An 18,806-nucleotide genomic window follows, 5' to 3' on the forward strand; every position below is an offset into this window, starting at 1 on the left:
ATCACCCCTTTCTATAACCTTCTGACCTTGAGAAGGCTGCTCTCCTCAGCTCCAATCCCTCCTAATGCCCAGGTGGATTTCCCTGAACCAAGAGGCCTCCTACAAGTGCTATCCGGGTGCCTTCACCTCCCCCAAGGGCAGTCGGAAACCCACAGATGATGTCTGCAGCCCTTCGCTGGGTGCTCCCCCCGCTCCCTAGCATGCACCCTGGCTCCAGCCCCGCTTGAGGACTGTGTCCCTCACGCACAGCATGCATCTTTTCTGTGTCCTCCTTCCTTCCCTCCCCTGTGTGGACTCACCCTCCGAGGGAGGCCCACTGCCTCCACTCGACCTACAGCACCCAGGCTCCATACCATAGCCTGGGGACAAGGGGGTGGACCAGAGCCATGAGCCAGCTGGAACCACTGGGAAAGACGGACAAGGAGCCTCTGCTGAGGGCTGGGAGAGAGGCCGGCAGTCAAGGGCCACCAGAGGCCCAGCGCTGGGCTGCATCATGAGGCACATGGCCTCATTTTCTTCTCACTGCATAAAGAAGAAAATTATCCCTGTTTTCCAGCAAGGAAACCTCCTCCCAGCTAGATAGTGGTATCTCTATTTTTCAGATAAGGAAGCGGACTCAGAGAGGTGAAGTCACTTGCCCAAGAACACACAGCTGGCGAGCAGCAGAACAAATAATTTGGGCTCAACGTGCCAGGCTCCAGCACTGCTCCCCCCACCCCCCACCCCCTGCTCCCTGCAAGGCCGGAGAGACAACAGGCTGAAGCTCAGTGGGAGGAAACCAGTCCTGCCACCCGGCTATCTGGAACAGACTCCCAGGTTCGCAGCCCCTGCCTCTACATATCTCTAACTTTGTGTACAATTGGGTCCCAGTCTGCCCCTGATCACCTGCAGTCACCGGGGCTTAGAATCTCAGGCTGCAAGGAAGCTCAGGGGAAATGCAGCCCTGTGCTTCTCCAGTCCCCAGGGGAGCCAAGGGACTCCGGATGACCATCTTTGGTGACCCAACTTCCTCCCTAAGGGCCTTCCCCTGGGGAGCCAACACTGGCTGTAGTCAGACAACTCCCAGCTCTCCTTCCACCAGCCCTCACTCTGCCCTCTGGGGTTCTGCAATCAGGAGTCTGGAATCAGTTCAGCCCTGAAGACACGTGGAACCTGCAGCATTCTCTTAAAGCTAATCAGACCCCGTTCCCTGTGCTGTTCCTTGAAGGACTGGCTTGCAGACCCCTCCCTATCCACCCCGCTCAACCCTCTACCCCTACCCTATCTGTAGTGGGTCCTGAAACTGGACACAACACTCCAGGTGTGGTTTACCTGACCAAACAGAGGAACTTTCACTTCCACCTTTTTAGGTATTATGTTTCTTTTGATGTAGCCTTGTATACACTTGTTTTTGTTATAGCTGGGCCACCCACAGCAAAGACTGTCCTTTCTCAATGATGTCAACACCTGCTTGCACACCTGATTAGCTGAGAACAAAGTTCTCTTACAGAAAAGTATGCTTTGAGGTTTTAGTTACCTACAGGGCCAGAGGATACTGCCTGAATCAGTAATCCTCTACCTAAGATTCTAGAAATCTCTTCGTCACTGCCCACAGGGGCTGAACAAAGATCTGCATTGCCACAGCTTTATAACAGCAAAAACGTCCTACATGTCCATCAGGGAGGCTCTGGTTTAATAAACCACGGTGCGGACACTCACTGGAATACTATGCAGCCATCAAAAAGAATGGGGCACACTGCTTTGCAAGGAGATGTTCATAAAACATCATTAAGAATAAAAAGCAAGGGGCGCCTGGGTGGCTCAGTTGGTTAAGCGGCTGTCTTCGGCTCAGGTCATGATCCCAGGGTTCTGGGATCGAGTCCCACATCGGGCTCCTTGCTCAGCGGGGAGCCTGCTTCTCCCTCTGCCTGCCGCTCCCCCTGCTTGTGCTCTGTCTCTCTCTCTGACAAATAAATAAATAAAATCTTAAAAAAAAAAAAGAATAAAAAGCAAAGTATAATAGAATACTATTTTTTTAAGTTTATTAATTTTTTTAGTAATCTCTATATCCAATGTGGAGCTCCAACTTATGACCTGGAGACCAAGAGTCATATGCTCTTCCAACTGAGCCAGCCACACACCCCAGGATACTTTTTTCTCTAAACATACAACTACGTACATGTCTATATGTATGTATGTGCATATATATGTATATATACATATACGTATATAAAATTTTAAATGTGTATAGGAAAAAGTTTGGAAAGATATACACCAAACTGCTACTGGTAGATAGCTCTAGAGGAGGACCTGGAATAGGGACTGCAAACAAAAGAAACATTCATTTTACCTACAAAATTTAAACTCTTTACAAGGGAAATCTAGTCCTGTTCTATTGAAAAAAATTAATTTAAAAATATAGTGGGAACAGGGGCAGGGGAGAAGAAGGAGAGAGAAGACAGCTTTCACTTTTTACTTTATATCTTTTGTATTGCTTGAGTTTGGGGGGTTTTTCCTTCAATGAGAATGTTATTTTGTAGCTTTTTAAAAAAGGGATATTTTAAATTAAGTTTTAAAAATGTAAGTGTCTTGACAAGGTCAGAATAATAGGGAAGTCCCCTTGTTCTGGCACCAAATGAGGCTGGAGGGCTATGGGGAAGGGTGAGAGCTCATTATGTACCTGCCTCATACGGACACACAAGGCTGGAGGGATCTGATCATCAATAAGGAGGAAAAGTCTAGAAACAAGTTTTCTAGTCAGAAAAGCCAGTGGGTGGAGAGTTAGCAACTGCAGAAGAGAGTTTCAACCTGGTACCTGGATCTTGCTTCTGGAAGGCCAGGGCTGGCCTTGAGGTGACAAAGATGGGAAGAGAAGCAGCAGACTTTGGATAACCACCCTCAACTGGGAACAAGTACAAAGCTCCCCGCCCACTGCCTGTGGGTCCTCACACCAGGTACACCTGCTTTGCTGGAGAGGAAGCCGAGCCCAGACAGGTGCAGGGCTTGGCTCAAGGCCACACAATTCCCAAGGGACGAAGCAGAACCCACACCTGATCATCACATCACTGGTCCCACCCTGTACTCCCCGTCGCCAAAAGCTCCCTGGGGGGGCGCCTGGGTGGCTCAGTTGGTTGAGCGACTGCCTTCGGCTCAGGTCATGATCCTGGAGTCCCGGGATCGAGTCCCGCGTCGGGCTCCCTGCTCGGCAGGGAGTCTGCTTCTCCCTCTCCCACTCCCCGTTTGTGTTCCCTCTCTCGCTGTGTCTTTCTCTGTCAAATAAATAAATTAAAAATCTTAAAAAAAAAAAAAAAAAAGCTCCCTGGGAAGACAGCCCCGGCAACCACAGCCCACCTTCCTTCTATTCCGTGCATGCCTCCTCTCAGCTTCTGGGATCCACAGGTACACAAAGTCCACACCTAGAAGCCGGCTTTCCTCCCAGCAGCTGGGACCTCACTTAGCCCACAAGGACTGCCTCGACTATCAGCTAGGGGGACAAAGGGCACTAGGTCCACTCTTAGACAAAAGGGATGAAGGACTTGGCTGTCCTTCTGTCTCCCCGTCCCCAGTGTGCCCAAAAGCTGGTTTACCCAATGAAGGGTTTCTCCAACCCTGTAACTCCCCCCTCTATGGGGGAAGAGGACAACTTTTAAGAATTCCCCTTCTCTAAATATGGTGGAAGGAGGGCTCATTGGGTTCAAATCCTGGCTCTGCTCCTTTGCCATGTGACCCTGAGCTGGCCTCACTTCCCTTGTTCCTCCCTATGGAAATGCTGGGAGGACCAATTAGGAACCACAGAGCTCTCTATAGACCTAGAAGTGCCACCCCAACAGAAGCCATAATGGCTAGCAAGGGGACAACTGGACAGGGGTAAGACCACTCAGATAAAAGCCAAAGATATCTTGTTCTAGCAGCAAAGGCTAGAAACTCCCTGATGAAGACGAAAACAAATAGATACATCGGGGCAAGTTCATACCAGGGAATACGATGCAGCCGTGAAAATGAATGAACTACATACAGCTAGAGATATGAACATCACTGAATCTCACAAATATAGTATTATGCAAAACAAGGAAGTTGCACAATACGGACAGTATGATGGCACTTAAACTTAAACAACATTCTTAAACATACAAAACTGTACTACACATTGTGTAAGGAGCCCTACACTGATAATAAAACTATAGAGAAATATGAGAGAATAAACTCTAAATTCAGAACTCTTGCTACTTCCAGATGGGAGGGAAAGGGGATGATCAAGGAGAAATTTCAGGTGTACAAAAATGTGTCATTTCCGAAGCCAGATGGGTGGGTGCCCGGTGTGTGCATGTTACCCTCTACATCTGAAAGATTCCTTCGTGTTTTCCAAAAGTTAGTGTTGCTCTCCTTCGGCTCCTGTTCTTCCTTGGGGTTGGGCCTGGGGAGGGGAGAGCACTGGCAGGGGCAGAAGTGGCGATGTGGAGGCACCAGGGTTCCCCAGAGCACTGATGAAGCTGGTCACGAGAAGGCCAGGATGATGGCCTGCCAGACAGTGGAAAGTGGAGCGAGCACTCTCCAGTGTGGGTGGAGACCAAACCAAAGGCCCCTGACTCATGGGCCACCCCCCATGCCTGCCCTAAAAATACCAGCTCTGGCCTCTGAGTATGACTCCTTGGTGACACAACTCCCACGGCGCCCCCACCCCCCCCACACACATACATCTGCTGGGCCACCCAGTTTGTCCACCCCGTAGGCGTTCAAGGACACAGGGAACAGCTTCAGGGTGAGGTCCCTGGGGAGAGAAGAGCTCAGCCTTGCCTGAAGACAAAGAACCAGCTAGCTGCTCCTCAGGCCAGTCATCTGTTCCTTTTGGAAGAGTGACTGTCCTGGGCCAGTCACGGGGGGGGGGGGGGGGGGGGGGGGGGAAGACACATCAAAAACTTCCTGCAACTAACAGGCTGAGGTGACTGCCAAGGTCTGTCTCTGGAGGTTGGGGAGCTCTGCTCCGTGGAACAAAGGGAGCTTCCCCCTGCCTCCCTGAGCCTTCCTTTTGGCAACTCTCCAGAGGGCCTCGGACACCTTCCCTTCCAACAGGGACAGGGCAAAGAGGAGCAGGCACTGCGGGCCGGCAGGGGGGCAGCAGCAAGGAGAAGTGGGGAGGGAGGGGGCGCCCAGAGAGGCCTGGCCCGCCGGAAAGAGCTCAGGAATGGATGGAGCCAGAAAGAGGGCAGCCCGGTCACTGGGCCAGAGTTTTTAAGAGCTGAAAGAGAACATTCTAAGACGTCAGCCAGTGCAATCTCCACGCTGCAGTTGGGACACCAAAGCCAGCGAAGGAAGAAGACCTGCCGGAGGCTGCACAGGATGGCAATGACACAGAGGGGAGGCAAACCTAGGCCTTCGGGTGCCAGCCGTGCACTCTCTTACCGCACAGCACCGTGCCCTTCCTCCCTCCAAGTGGTCAGCTGGGCAAGGAGGGAAAAGGGAGGTGAGATTGGAAGAAGCTGCCCCTAGGGGGACTCACTGAAAGCTAACCAGCCATGACATGGGAGGAGGCTGCCTATAAGGTACAGCACTCCCTGACTCTGGGGGTAGGGGTCAAGCCGAGACTGGATGATCACCTGCAGAGGGGCTGGGTACTGTTGAGGGGACGGGGGCCAGATGTCCTCTGCACCCCTCCCGCATGTAAGTGTCCATGTTTCCAAACAGGGATGGAAAGACATCGGACCCAGAGCAAAGGACAACCCATCCAGAGAGGACACAGCATGGTCCATAGGTGGCAGAGGGGTTAAAGGCGAGTTATCCCAAAGCATGAAAAATCGGACCATCCCCACCATCTCCTACTGAAATCCCATCAGCATGCTCACGATTATCCTCACTCACAAGATCAGCAGCTAGCACTGATCAGCCCTGGGCTGTCCCATTCATTCACAGCACCAGAGAAGATAGCACTGACATGGGAGGACCTTACAGACCCGGGAGCAGGGGCCACACCCACTCAGGTGTGCCAAACTCTGAAGCACAGGGGTTCCCCCAGTGCACCACAGCCACGCAGCAGCACGGCCACCACCCTCTGGATCAGCCCCTCTGGGGACACGGTCCGATATGTGTTTAACAAGCCACCCAGGTGCTTCACGTGCACGCTTACGTTTGCCAACCAACCACTCTAATCACTTCCCGATGCTGCCACAGGGAGAAACCACGACTTCTCTGCCTGGTAGCCAAGACCTTAGGGTTTTTCCTGGTCCGGCTGGCCGGCTCCCCCAACCCAACAGAGCCTTACCCCAAACCCTCTACCCAGTCTACTACGTTCCAGAAGGCACTCAGGCCCCACTCTGCACTCATCATCTTACTAGAGCCTGGCCTTGAAGCTACCTCCCCCGAGAAGCCCCCTGGCCCCCTGGTGCCCCCGAATTGCCCTGCACTCCAGTGAGACTTATGCTGGACACCTGCTGGCACGCAATGCCTTCCAGACCACACTCAGAGCACATTTCTCCCCATTCCACTACAAGTTTCTGGAGGGCCAGGCTCGTTCCTTATGCACCTGAGCATCATGCTCCTCTAGAAGCCTGGGCATGAGGCCAGTCGGGGAAAATTTGCTGACTATAAGAAAGAAAGAAAAAAATCCCCTTGGGGAGCAAGTTCTGGTTCTCATCCTGACGTTGCCACTACCTTTCTGGGACAAGCGCCTTCCCATCTCCTGGCCTCAGTTCCCGCATCTGTGAAATGCACCATTATTCTTGTTTCTTCTACTCTACTCATCCACTGAACAAACCCAGCAGAGCCTTACCCCCAGACACTCTGATCCAGGATCAGAGATGCACATGCACTAAAGTGGTTCCTGCTCTCTCCCTTCTGCTCCAGGAAAAGAGAAAAGCAACAAACAAGGAAACTCTAAACATTATTATATTCTAGACACTAAGTTCCATACATATACTTTCTCATTCGCAAATAAACAAGATTATTTCAGAGCATGATGAGCGTAGAAAAACACAATAGTAATATGACAGAAAGTGAAAAAAGGGGCCACTTTGCATAGAAAGGTCAGGCAAGGCCCCTCTAAGGAGGTGATATTTGCACTGAGACTTGACAGATAAGGAAGAACCAGCCATGTAAAGAAATGGGGAAAGGCGTTCCAGGCAGAAGGAACAGCACATACAAAGGCCTCAAGTCAAGAACAAGCTTGGCACGTTGGAGGGAAAAAAAAAGCAGGCTGCCCTGGCTAAATAGCAGGGCAAGCAGCTGCCGTACCCAGGAGTACTCAGAGAGACAGACAGACAGACGACCACCTACGATTGTGAGGTGCTCAAACCAGGTGGGCCTGACCCACCCCAGGACATCTGGGCCCCAACTCACAGGCAGCATTAGGGGTAAGGGTATGAGTCAGACCCCACGGCTTCCTGGGGCCCCTAAAGACCTGGTGTGGGCATAGGGGCGGGTACCACCCCTCAGCATGAGAACCTTACCGTACCCCCAGGGCACCCATTGGTGGGGGAAAACAGGATCACAGAAGTATGTAGAATATAAGACACTCACAACTGCAGCCCCCAGGGGGCCATGATCAAGTGCTTCCACCAAGGGCCAGTTCCTGATTATACTATTTTCCCAGGACACAGAGAGGACAGAAAGCTTGGTCAGTGGAAAAGGAACAGAGTGATACTATTCAAGGCTTACTGGTCTTGGCCAAGTCTTAACCTTTGTGGGCCTCAATTTCCCCATTTGAAAATTGAGGCTACTATTAGTGACTCTCTCCCAGGGTTGTTGAAAAGATTAAATGAGATACTGAATATAAAGCACTGTGCCTGGCAGAGGTAAGTGTTCATAAATGTACGCTGTCATCATTACCGCTCTTGGTTTTTCACTACCTCGGTTCTGTCTGCTGTAAGGATATTAATACAACATCACAAGACTCCTATGCCTTTGTACTAATAAATATTCCGCCTCCTAATGCAATATCCATGATCAGGAATAAAGAAAAAAAATTGAGATTCATGTTTCCTGACCTCTCATCCGATGCTGAATTCCCCTCTACCATACCCTGCTGTTTGGAAAATACATGCTGATTAAATTCTATTTTCATGATACTGTGCAATTAAAATGATGCATTAGGAATCCACAGATTTCTCTGTACTGTCATTCTGCAAGAAGGTGGGGATGGACGTTGCTGATTCTTCTGCATCATCCACAAACCACCCCAACCAAAACACAATCTCTCACCCGGTCCCACAAAATTCACGCCCACCTCCATAGATACAATTAATGAATGTACAATGTAATCACTTCCATATGTACCATGACACACACACACAAACACACACATACACAAATGTTCTACAGTGGAAAACTCACCCATACCTAAAAACTCCACACCTAAAATCACTCCCAGAAACTCACTCCAGCTACCCTGCACTGCACATGCACACAAATGTTGCCTCCAACAGTGTGCCAAGTACGTTCAAAAGAAACTGGACAGCAGGAACGCTGGAGCCAAACGCCAGGCTTCGAATCCTGACTTTGCAACTCCCTAGCTGTGTGACCCCAATCTCCAGGTGCCTCGGTTTCCTCAACTGTAAAATGGGGATGATAATAACAATACTCATTTTAAAGAAAGATGTGACAACTACAAGAGTTTAATACACGAAAAGGGTTTAGATCAGCACTTGGAAAGCACCCAATGAATTATTATTTTCCTCTTCTTTACCTCCGCACACTGCTTCCCAGCTGGTCTCGCACACTAACCCAGACCCGCGCCGGCCCACTTCCCCCACCCGGCTGGTCCGCACGCCGTTCCCAGACGCGCTCGCCCACGCAGTGCGCAGGCGCGCCCACCGCCCTCCGCGCGGGGCCGGGAGTCGCCGCCGCCGGGACCTCGCGCGCCGGGGCCCAGGAGCCGAAAAGCCCAGGCCACCGGGCCGGGCCCGACCAGCCCCTTCCTCCGCAGCCCGGTCACGCCGAGGCTGCGAACGGCCGGGTCGCGGACTCCCTTCCGCCCCAGCCCCGCTCCGGCCGGCCGGCTTACCTGGGGTTGGGGCCCTGGAGCACACCGTCCCCCTCTCTGCGTCCAGCCCCGGGTTATCGGCCGCGGCCAGTGTCGGGCCCTCCTGCGCTCCGCGGGCTCCTGGGCCGGGGCGGGGGACCGCGCCGGGGACGAGGAAGTGTCAGGGGCAGGGCCGCCCTACCCCGGGGAAAGTCCCCGGCGATTGACAGGCCGCTCGCCCAATCGCGCTACGCCGTCGGGGCGGGCCCGCGGCCGCGGGGGTGGGACGGAGCGAGGTAAACAGCAGCCGCCCGGGGAGGTCCGGGGCCGAGAGCGGCTGAGCCGGCGCGGGTACCCCTTCCCGCGGGCCAGCCCCTCGGGCGGTGACCTCCGGGGCCTGGGCAGCCCCTCGTGGCACTCCCCGCGCCGGAAGCCCCAGAGTCCGGGATGAGGCCGGAATTTCAGAGCGGAGACGAGCCGCAGAGACCACCCCATCCTTTCCTTGCTGCCAGGGGCTCGTGGACCAGAGCGGGGAGGGGACTTGCCAAAAGGCACGTAAGCATCTGGAGCTGAGCCAGAGCTAGAGCTCAGGGCCCCAGAGTTGGGTCCAGGGCGCTCCCGAACAACTTCGCAGAGCTCCCAGAAATTCAAGCTGAAAGGACCCCCTAAAGAACTTTTCTTTCCTTTTTTTTTTTTTTTTTTTTTTTTGCATACTTACTGCCCCAGACATTGTAAGCATTTTGCATGCTTTACTTTTTTTCTTTCGCAGGGCCACCCTTGTTTACTGTAAATAAATTAACATAACAGGCACTGAGAGGTTAGTTGACAGTAAGTGGCTGAACCAAGATTCGAACCCTGGTGGGCAAATCTAGAGTCTGCCTCCCACCCTGTCTGCGTATTTGTGGGACAGATCGTCCAAACAGCTGTGGGATTTCCCAGACCCTTAAGGAGCGGCTTGGTTTAACGGTGGGAACACTTTCTTTGGTTTCTCTTTAAGCCCATCATTTTATTTAAGAGAGTTTTAATTTCAAAAAAGGACCTAAACTGGGAATAAAGGACAGCTCTTTAAGTGGGGGTAAATATAGCTTTATGAGAAACCAATTGCAAAAGACTTATTTCCTGGGAACTGATGAAAACAGTCATTGACAGGCCCTGGTCCTCAGAAATGACTTGGCGAGCTATGTCATACAGGCCCTCATTTTACAGAAGGAGAGATCTGTCAATCAACTGCGACTGTGAACAGACACACACACACCCCTATCCAAGTAGAAACCTAATTGGAGGATTCTCCTCTCAGGCCTTGTGACTTCAATTAATTCAAAGCTGTCTTCAAATTCTGGGATGCCTTTAGTTACTTCAAAAGTGTTACCACATTCTCAGAACAATACTAATTTTTGTTCATTTTAACTAGGAAAAGAAGTACTCATAGACTCTGATTTTAAAGAGGGTGGGGAGAGGAGGATGCAAAGGCCAAGCAAAGCACCTTTGAGTGTCATCAACAGGGGAGGGTACAGAAGGATTAGAATCTGGGGCTGGTTCACCACCGGCTCACAGGAATCACCCCTACCCATTAGGCTTCCCCAAACCGGCTTTCTTCCTGCTCTTTGTCTACAGTTCCCAATTTGCCTCCTGGAATGCTGTCTTCCTAATCTCAACCCAAGTCTTCTCATGAACACTGAAATTTACTTTAAAAAATGAAGAGTCTCCACCTATTTGCATTTTGCTTCCAAACAATTTCAACTGTTTTTGTAAAATGTCTGACCTTCGAGAGTTAGGCAAAAGCTTCATCCCTTAAAGTGCCTGATGACCCCTAAGTGGACTTGCTGGACAGTACTCTGGTATGACATAAAAAGGTCATGTGGTCATTTTTTTTTTTTTGACTGATTCCCTATTTTGACATAATTTTTCTTAACACAATGTTTGAGAAAATGCTCTTCAAAGTCATGACCACACCTACCCCTTCCCTCCTTTTAAGTCTTAAATTGAATTTAGAGTTTGAATTCAGAACTTCCCACCATGTTAGAAGCCATGGAGACCATTGTTCACTATCCCCTATTTGACAGATAAGTAAACTGAGGCCTCAGTATAGTAAAGGACTTGTTCAGGGCCACATCCATTGAGTGATGCCTGTTGGAAGCCAGGACCTTGGTTTTCCAGTTATATGTGCTCTTTCCACAGCACCATGTTGTCTTTCCAGTGTCATGATTTTTCCTACAGAAACTCAACACTCATTATGAACACAGGCTATGAATTTAACTAACTGGGTTCTAACCCCTACTCAACCACTTGATAGCTGGGTGGTCTCCCTAAGCCTTAGTTCCTCTCTGAAAAATGGAGGAAACTGGGCGCCGGGGTGGCTCAGTTGGTTAAGCGACTGCCTTCGGCTCAGGTCATGATCCTGGAGTCCCAGGATCGAGTCCTGCATCAGGCTCCCTGCTCGGCAGGGAGTCTGCTTCTCCCTCTGACCTTCCCCCTTCTCATGTGCTCTCTCTCATTCTCTCTCTCTCTCAAATAAATAAATAAAATCTAAAAAAATAAAAATAAAAAATAAAGAAAAAAAAAAAGAAAAATGGAGGAAATTGTATCTTACCCCTCAGGTGATCATGAGGATAAATGAGTTAATGCAAGGAAAGCTTGGCACAGAGTAGGCATTCGAGAAACGATAGTGGTGTATAGACACAGATTGCAAACACTGGACAGAACTTCACTGTTAAACCCAGGAATGCACCCTCCCCAAGTTCCATGTCACCATCCACATCCTCAGTGGTCCCCGAGACCCCTGGCAGGATGGAAATAGGGCCCCTAGCCTGGCACCCCCTGCCACCCCCAGATCTGGAAGGAGATGTCCGAGCCAAGAGCTGAGTGACTCAGGCAGCTGGAAATTTCTTGCTCTTCCAGAATGACAATAGGCACCTGCACAAAGCCCCACCTGGGAGGAGACTCAAAGGCCTGTGTTTTATCTTGTTTTTGTTTTAAAGCATGCAACTTCCCAGTCTCCTTTCCACCACTCCCTCCCTCTGCATCCCCTCCACTAAGGATGCTCCAAAGAAAGACCGAAGCCCAGATTTGAGGGAATTAAAAAACATACCAAGAAATCGGAGGGGGAGACGAACCATGAGAGACGATGGACTCTGAAAAACAAACAGGGTTCTAGAGGGGAGGGGGGTGGGAGGATGGGTTAGCCTGGTGGTGGGTATTGAGGAGGGCACATTCTGCATGGAGCACTGAGTGTTATGCACAAACAATGAATCATGGAACACTTCATCTAAAACTAATGATGTAATGTATGGGGATTAACATAAGAATAAAAAATTAAAAAAAAAAAAAACATACCAAGAAACTCACCCATAACTGACTGAACTTTAAATCAAATGCCTAAAAAGGAGTGGCGGTGACGTATTAAAAACATTAAGAGGTAATATTTACGGAGTATTTGCCGTGTGCTGGGTCTGCAGTTTGACATAACAGGGTATCTCCCAACCACCCCGAGGTCATTACCCCTGTCATCCCCATTTCACAGATGAAACTGGGGCTTTGAGGTGTTAGATGACTTGCCCAAGGTCTTATACAGCAACAAGTCCTAAATTCTTTCCGCTCTTAAGCATTAGGCGATGGAGTCTTGCCAGCCAGTAAGACAGAGCTCAAAATGCCAGTCCTTAAAAGCTCATTTAGAAAGGATCAGACCCAGGCTTTCTCTCACAAGGATAAAGCCACCAAGGGCCGGAGAAGGGTAGGGACTTGCTAGAGGTCTCACAGCAAGTTTGTGATCAGTACTGACGGCTAGAACCCAAGGCTCCTTCTCCCAGAGCAGTGCTATTTCCACACATCCCACGGCTGGGAAGACGAGCTTCTAAAGCCAACCAGCTCAGCCTTACTCTAGTAGGTGAATTTGTGAGTTGGGTCTTGGCTACAGGGGAATGAAACTCAAGCTGAGCGGCTAATGAACTAGGAAGAGAGGGATCCCGGGTCTGGGTCCCTTCCTTCCACCCAGTCTCCCAGCTCTATAGCCGGAGGCAATCTGGGGAATATAAAACCCATGGTGGATTCTAGGTGCTTTTTGGTATTGGGTGTGTGCACATGAGAGAGAGATTTGAGTGATAGTTAAATGAGAAATGCATGTCAAGCCCATGATGTTGACTGAAATTGTAGTAGGTAATCATATTTTTTGGGTAAGAAATAAAGAAGTGAGCAGAACCTATGGTCCCTGTTTCTCACCCTTGGCCTCAGAAGCATTTTTAACTCTATCTTCCTCCCAAATCACCGCATAAGGGGTGGACAGACGGCTCTGAGAGATCCCTAAGTTTTCACGTTCATTAGGCACCTGAAGGTGAATCAAACTCTATCATACTCACAATTTGCCCCTCCTCCAAGAGGATGTGGGTCATGCAAGGGTTAGGTTTAGGCTCTGGAGTCAGACAGATTTGGGTTTAGGTCATAGCCCTGCCCGCCCTTATACCTGTGATTGCTCTCTGCCTCTTTCTTCACCAAGAACACGAAGGGCAGAGTCCAGTGCATAGGGTAGAGAAAGAATGAGGTGCCACAGGGACTGGCATGAGTTAAAGGCAGCAAAGCCCAGGGCCCAGAGCTGCAGAGGAACTTGCCCTAGACCTCACAAAGTGTTCTCAGAAGCACCGGGCCTAGAAGGCATGTCTCCCGACTTTTTCTCCAAGGTCTTTCCTGTTTTCCTCCTTTTCCCTCCCAGCTGTTTCCACTGTGGCCCTGGGCCTGCCATTTACGATAGGGTTTCTAGGATGCCACTGGTGGACGGAGAAGAAAGAGCCAAGTGACTCTGGGAGGAAATTCCCGGCCTCAGAGCATATGTGGCCAGGCACCTCCCACAGTTCCCAGGAGCCCTAGGCTTCCCCTAGTCCACCTCCTCTCCCTCTGGCCTCCCTGTCTTCAGGTCATGGTGTCAAGCCAGATCTGAGTTTGGATCCAAGCTTGCTTTTTGTCATCTTCCTGGAAGTGGGGAGAGGTCAGCCCAGCCCAGCCCAGCCCCTGAGGGAGGCAGTCACGCGGGAACCAGACATTTACCAATCCTGGGAAGCCCTGACAGGGCCCAGAGAGCAATCCTCCTACAGCCTCACCCCATGTCCTTTCTCATACTCCCCCTTCCAGGGTCCCCCCCCCTGCTCCCTCCATTCTTCTCTAGCCCAGAAGCCACTCTGACAGTGACTTGGTCTCTACACCTTGCCCCTCCTAGCCAGGGACTTCCCTGGGCTGGGCCTCTGACCAGCTCTGAAAAATCTGGATTGTTGGTGATTAAAGAGGAGGCCACCACCACTGTCTGCCAGCAATCACCCCCTCCCAGTGCCTCAGACCCTGTGTTGAAGGTTCAACCACCAAAGGGCCCGGCCAGCCCTAGGAGGAAAGCAGGTGGGAGAGCCCTCCAGAGATCCCTTTGCTCCAGCTCTGAGGAGCGTCCCAGCCCTCCATCGTGTTCCTCAGGGAGGCAGCGCTAGGCTCCTACCTGGTCTCTTCCTACCTCGCTATATAGACCACTAACGTGCCCAGTATGCAGGCACACACCCACCCTCCAAAGCTCACATTCACACAGAGACACACACACATTCACGTAATGACCCAGACACAATGCAAACATAGACATGCTTGTGAACTTGCACTCACACGTATGCCTCAACAGGTCTGACACATGCTCACAAACATAGACACACATTCTCACACCAACACAAATCCACGCTCACACTTGTGAACCCAATCCCTTTCCTTCAGGGAAGGATAAGACAAAAATAGACTTTTCTTTTTTTCCTTCCCTTGGGAAAAACTAGCAGCGATGAGAAAGAAACACAGCGGCTGAGGAAGGGGCAAGAAGAGGAGGGCAGGAAGAGGAAATAAGAAATGGAGGGAGAGAAGCAAGAGCAGAATGAGGCCAGGCAAGGAGGTAGAGAGACCCAGAGCCAAGCCCCGGGTGGGGGAAGAGGGAGCTGGCCCAGGGGAGCAGCCGACCCCAGCTGGCAGGAAAGTAGGAGGCCAGGTGGCTCTTGGCGTAGAGCTGGGGGGTGGTCTGGCAGCCCCGGCACCCTCGTGAAGTGAGCCCTAGCCCTGTCCTGGCCCGCTGCTCCTGGGCTGGGTCACTTACCTGGAGCAGGAGAAGACGAGGGTGGGTACAGCTGGGGCTGCCACCCTGTGAAGGCTCCTCGGCTCACTGTGCTTCTGCAGGAAGGAGGGCTGGGCTGGGCTGACTTTTAGGCAGGAGGGGAATTCCCCGAGCTGGAGGCAGCCCCACAAGGCCCAGCTGAGGCCCCATCCTGCCCCCCTGGCAGAGCACAGGGCCCTTCTTTGTCAGTGCCCCACCTGTCACTTCCCAGACTGGCTATCACTTGCCAAGCATTCTGAGAGGGGAGGGAGTTCTGGGGAGTCGCTGGAAGCCTGATGGTTCTGCGGCTGGACCAGGAACTGGCACAGGGGCAGCCCAGTCTGCCCACCCAACATCCCACTGGCCCCCCCGCCCCCCCCCACTTCTCCCGAAGACTGCTAATTCCTTCTTTGCCTGAGGTGGGGGATTCCAGCACCCAGGGCCTTCAGGAAATGGCCAGATGCCCAGCCCATATCCTCCTCCCCCCATCCCTATTCCATCTGTTTCCATTTAGTGTCTGTGGACTCTCCACGGGAAGGAAAAGGCCACTCCTTCCCTCTGTGCTGGGTCTCATTTCCATGTCCAGTGGGCCTTAGTGACCTACCCACCAAGGAGCAGCCCAGCTCTACACTAACCAGGTGGTTCTCCTGCGCCTCACTTCCCCATCCCAAGGGAGCCTCAGTAATCCCCTGCTGTAAAATGGGGATAATGAGTCCTTCTGGGCCTGCCTCCTATGAGGGTGATTAAAATAGAATGATTCGCAGACATCCTTTCTAAAGGATTGAGTACTTTACAAACATAAGATCTTAGCTCATTATCCACAGAAAAGATGCTTGGTGAGGCCATGGGTTGACTGTGGATGAGTTGGCCTTTCTTGATCATTGCAGGTTCCGGAATTTGTTTGTTCTTTTTTTTTTAAAGATTTTATTTATTTATTTATTTGATGGAGAGAGAAACAGCGAGAGCAGGAACACAAGCAGGGGCAGTGGGAGAGGGAGAAGCAGGCTTCCTGCGGAGCAGGGAGCCCGATGTGGGACTCGATCCCAGGACCCTGGGATCATGACCAGAGCCAAAGGCAGCTTAACGACTGAGCCACCCAGGCGCCCCCGGAATTTCTTTGTTCTTAACAGCAACATTACAGACCACTGAGGATACAGGAATGGATAAGTCAGACCCACTTCCTGCCCAGTCAGAGGTCACAGACTCTGGGGCTGCCCTGTCCAGTACGGTAGCCATAGGCCACCCATGGCTATTTAAATATAAATTAGCTAAAGTTAAATAAATGAATAACTAGTTCCTCAGTAGAGCTCGCCATATTTCACGTGCTCAGTAGCCACATGTGGCTATCCCATAGGCTGCACATGTATAGAACATTTCCATCACCACAGAAAGTTCTACTGGATAGCATTGTTCTGGGGGCTGTAGGCTAATAAGTAATTATAATGAAGAGTGGTAGAGATGTGTTATGACAGGAGAAATACAGGGAGTGACAGGAGAAATACAGGGAGCTACAGGAGCATCTAGTCAGGATTTTGGGATCTGGGAAGTCTTCCTGGAGGAAGTGACACATCAGCTGAGACCTGAAAGCAGCCAAGCAAGAGCACAAGGAAGACTGTTCTTAGCAAAGGGAATAGAATATGCAAAGAGAGAATACATTCATGGAACTGAAAATTGTTCACTCTGAGTGGAACATGGAGTGTGAAGCAAGGGGGAAGTAAAGAGGTGAGCCTGGAGAGATAAGCAAGGCCAAGTCACAAGGGGCCACACTCAGCTTGAGCAGGAGGTTGGGAGGTGGAGGATAGGAGGTGAGTGCCCTGAATCCAATCCTCTGCTGCTTCTGTGTTCTCCAGACTGGGATTCCATGGGGAATGCTGGAAAGAACTCCTGGCCCAACAGATGAGGAAGTGAAGGCCAGACAGGGGAAGTGACTTCCCAGGTGAGTAAATGAAGGGACTTCCTGACTCCTAGTCCAGTGCTCTTTCCCACACTGCACTCAGTCCCTTGGTCGCACTGGCCACTTTTTCAACGTTCAATAGCCCCATGGGCAAGTGCCTTCCATACCAGCCTGTACAGGTATTTCCATCAACACAGAAAGTTCTACAGGTCTAGCAGCACCAATCCTCGAGCTAGATCAGGTGGAAAGGATGATACACTTCCCAGCACATAGACCCTTTTCTCTGCAGGGAGTAAATTACACCGCACGCTGACAGTGTCAGATGCTCCCCTCTCTGTCCTCTCATACCAGCTTGCAGGGCCTTCCTCACCCATGTCCCCAACTGGGCAGGAACAGGATGGTGACAGGACTCAGCATCAGGGAGAAGGCTCTTGTCCCTGGCTCCCTCTGGGAAGCCTCCTGGTGGCCTGTGACCAGCCATCTGGGTCAGCCAGGGCCTTCTGTGAAATTGAGGAATGTCCCTTCCTTGAGGAAAACGGGTTTCAGATTCCTCATCAGTATAGTGTGTAATTCAGCCCTGACGTTCCTGGATTACAATGTTTCCTCTAAACATGACATTTTCTCTCCACAGGCCACGGTAATCATAGACCTCGGTGAATTCACAAGGCCTTGCTTGGACTGGTTCCTGCTCATGGCATCTTAGATGGTGGAATGACCTTGAAGGGCTAAGGAGGCTCAAGAAGCTGGCCCCACGTGAACTAGAATCTCTAGGCAGGAACACTTGGCTTGCACGTCCTGGGGGATGATTGGCTCTGGGCTCTCCGTGCTGAAATGCTGAGCACAATTAGCTTCTCCCACCTTCTCTCACACCTCTTCTTCTTTCAGCCATGGATTCCCTGAAGTTGCCTTCCTTGTTCAGGCCATGGGATGGATAGCAAGGAGGAAGGGGCCCTTGGACTGCGCATCAGAGGAGCTGAGTTTGAGTCCTGGCTCTGCTGTGTGGCCTGGGCAAGTCCCTTCCCCTCTCTGGTCCTCAGCTTCCCCTTCTATAATGTGAAGGAATCAGACTAGATGATCACTAAGGGACCTTCCATTTTGACACTGTAAGGAAGTCCAAAAGTTGAGAAAAAGGAGAAATCAGGGCAGGCCAAGATGGTTAGGAAATAATAACACTAATAGCTAATTTTTAAAAAAAGATTTTATTTATTTATTTGAGAGAGAAAGAGGGGGAGAGGGAGAGCAGGGGGGAGGGGCAGAGGGAGGGGGGAAGCAGATTCCTCGCTGAGGAGCGAACCATGCTGGACTGGATCCCAGGATCCTGGGATCATGACCTGAGCCAAAGGCAGACACTTAACCCAGGTGCCCACTAATAGCTAATATTTAAGATTAACGTGTACTGGGCATGATACTAAGGGCTCTTAAACTGTTTCATGCTTTCCTCATCAGAACTCTAGGACATAGGTGCCCCTACTTTATGGATGACGTGGCTTAAGTCACACCTAGTACATAGCACAACTGGAGTTCAAACTCAGGTCATGTCAGCAGAACTCACCTTGGGGGAGACATGATCCATGCTGGACCTCAAAAGATGGCTGAAATTTGGATATACACAGGGAACCTCTCACAGGCCCACTCCTTTGATACCTAATTGCCCAGCCCCACCGCTCCCACCCTGACATCTCTGGTCTTGCTGATGTTGTGAGAACAGAACTGGGCCAGTCTCATCATAGTCAATCAATATTTATTTAGCAAATGAATGGATTTGATTCCATGGGTGTTCTGATTCACCAAGTCTGCTGATGCTCCCCAAGGATGGGAATTCCTTATGCCACAGGGACCTAGTCCAGGCCTCTGGGCAGATTTCTGGAACCCACCATAGACCTAAG

The 18,806-nt window shown here is 51.0% G+C and overlaps 1 protein-coding gene across 5 annotated transcripts in view; it reads right to left on the reverse strand.

Annotated features, from left to right (window-relative positions):
- Window positions 1–15,050, reverse strand: part of TNIP1 (TNFAIP3 interacting protein 1) — a 49,806-nt gene extending 34,756 nt beyond the window's left edge. For 3 of the 5 annotated variants that reach the window (XM_034999579.1, XM_034999578.1, XM_034999575.1), the window contains exon 1: window positions 8,972–9,135. The gene's annotated coding sequence lies outside the window, so the exon portion shown is untranslated. Of the gene's footprint in view, window positions 1–8,971; window positions 9,137–15,029 lie in introns of those variants that run through there. The other 2 variants (XM_034999576.1, XM_034999577.1) reach the window with 2 other exon arrangements.
- Window positions 15,051–18,806: the final 3,756 nt, after the last annotated feature.

Source organism: Mirounga leonina, unplaced genomic scaffold (genome assembly GCF_011800145.1).
Source record: "Mirounga leonina isolate KUSES-001 unplaced genomic scaffold, KU_Mleo_1.0 Mir_99, whole genome shotgun sequence".
Taxonomy (NCBI): domain Eukaryota; kingdom Metazoa; phylum Chordata; class Mammalia; order Carnivora; family Phocidae; genus Mirounga; species Mirounga leonina.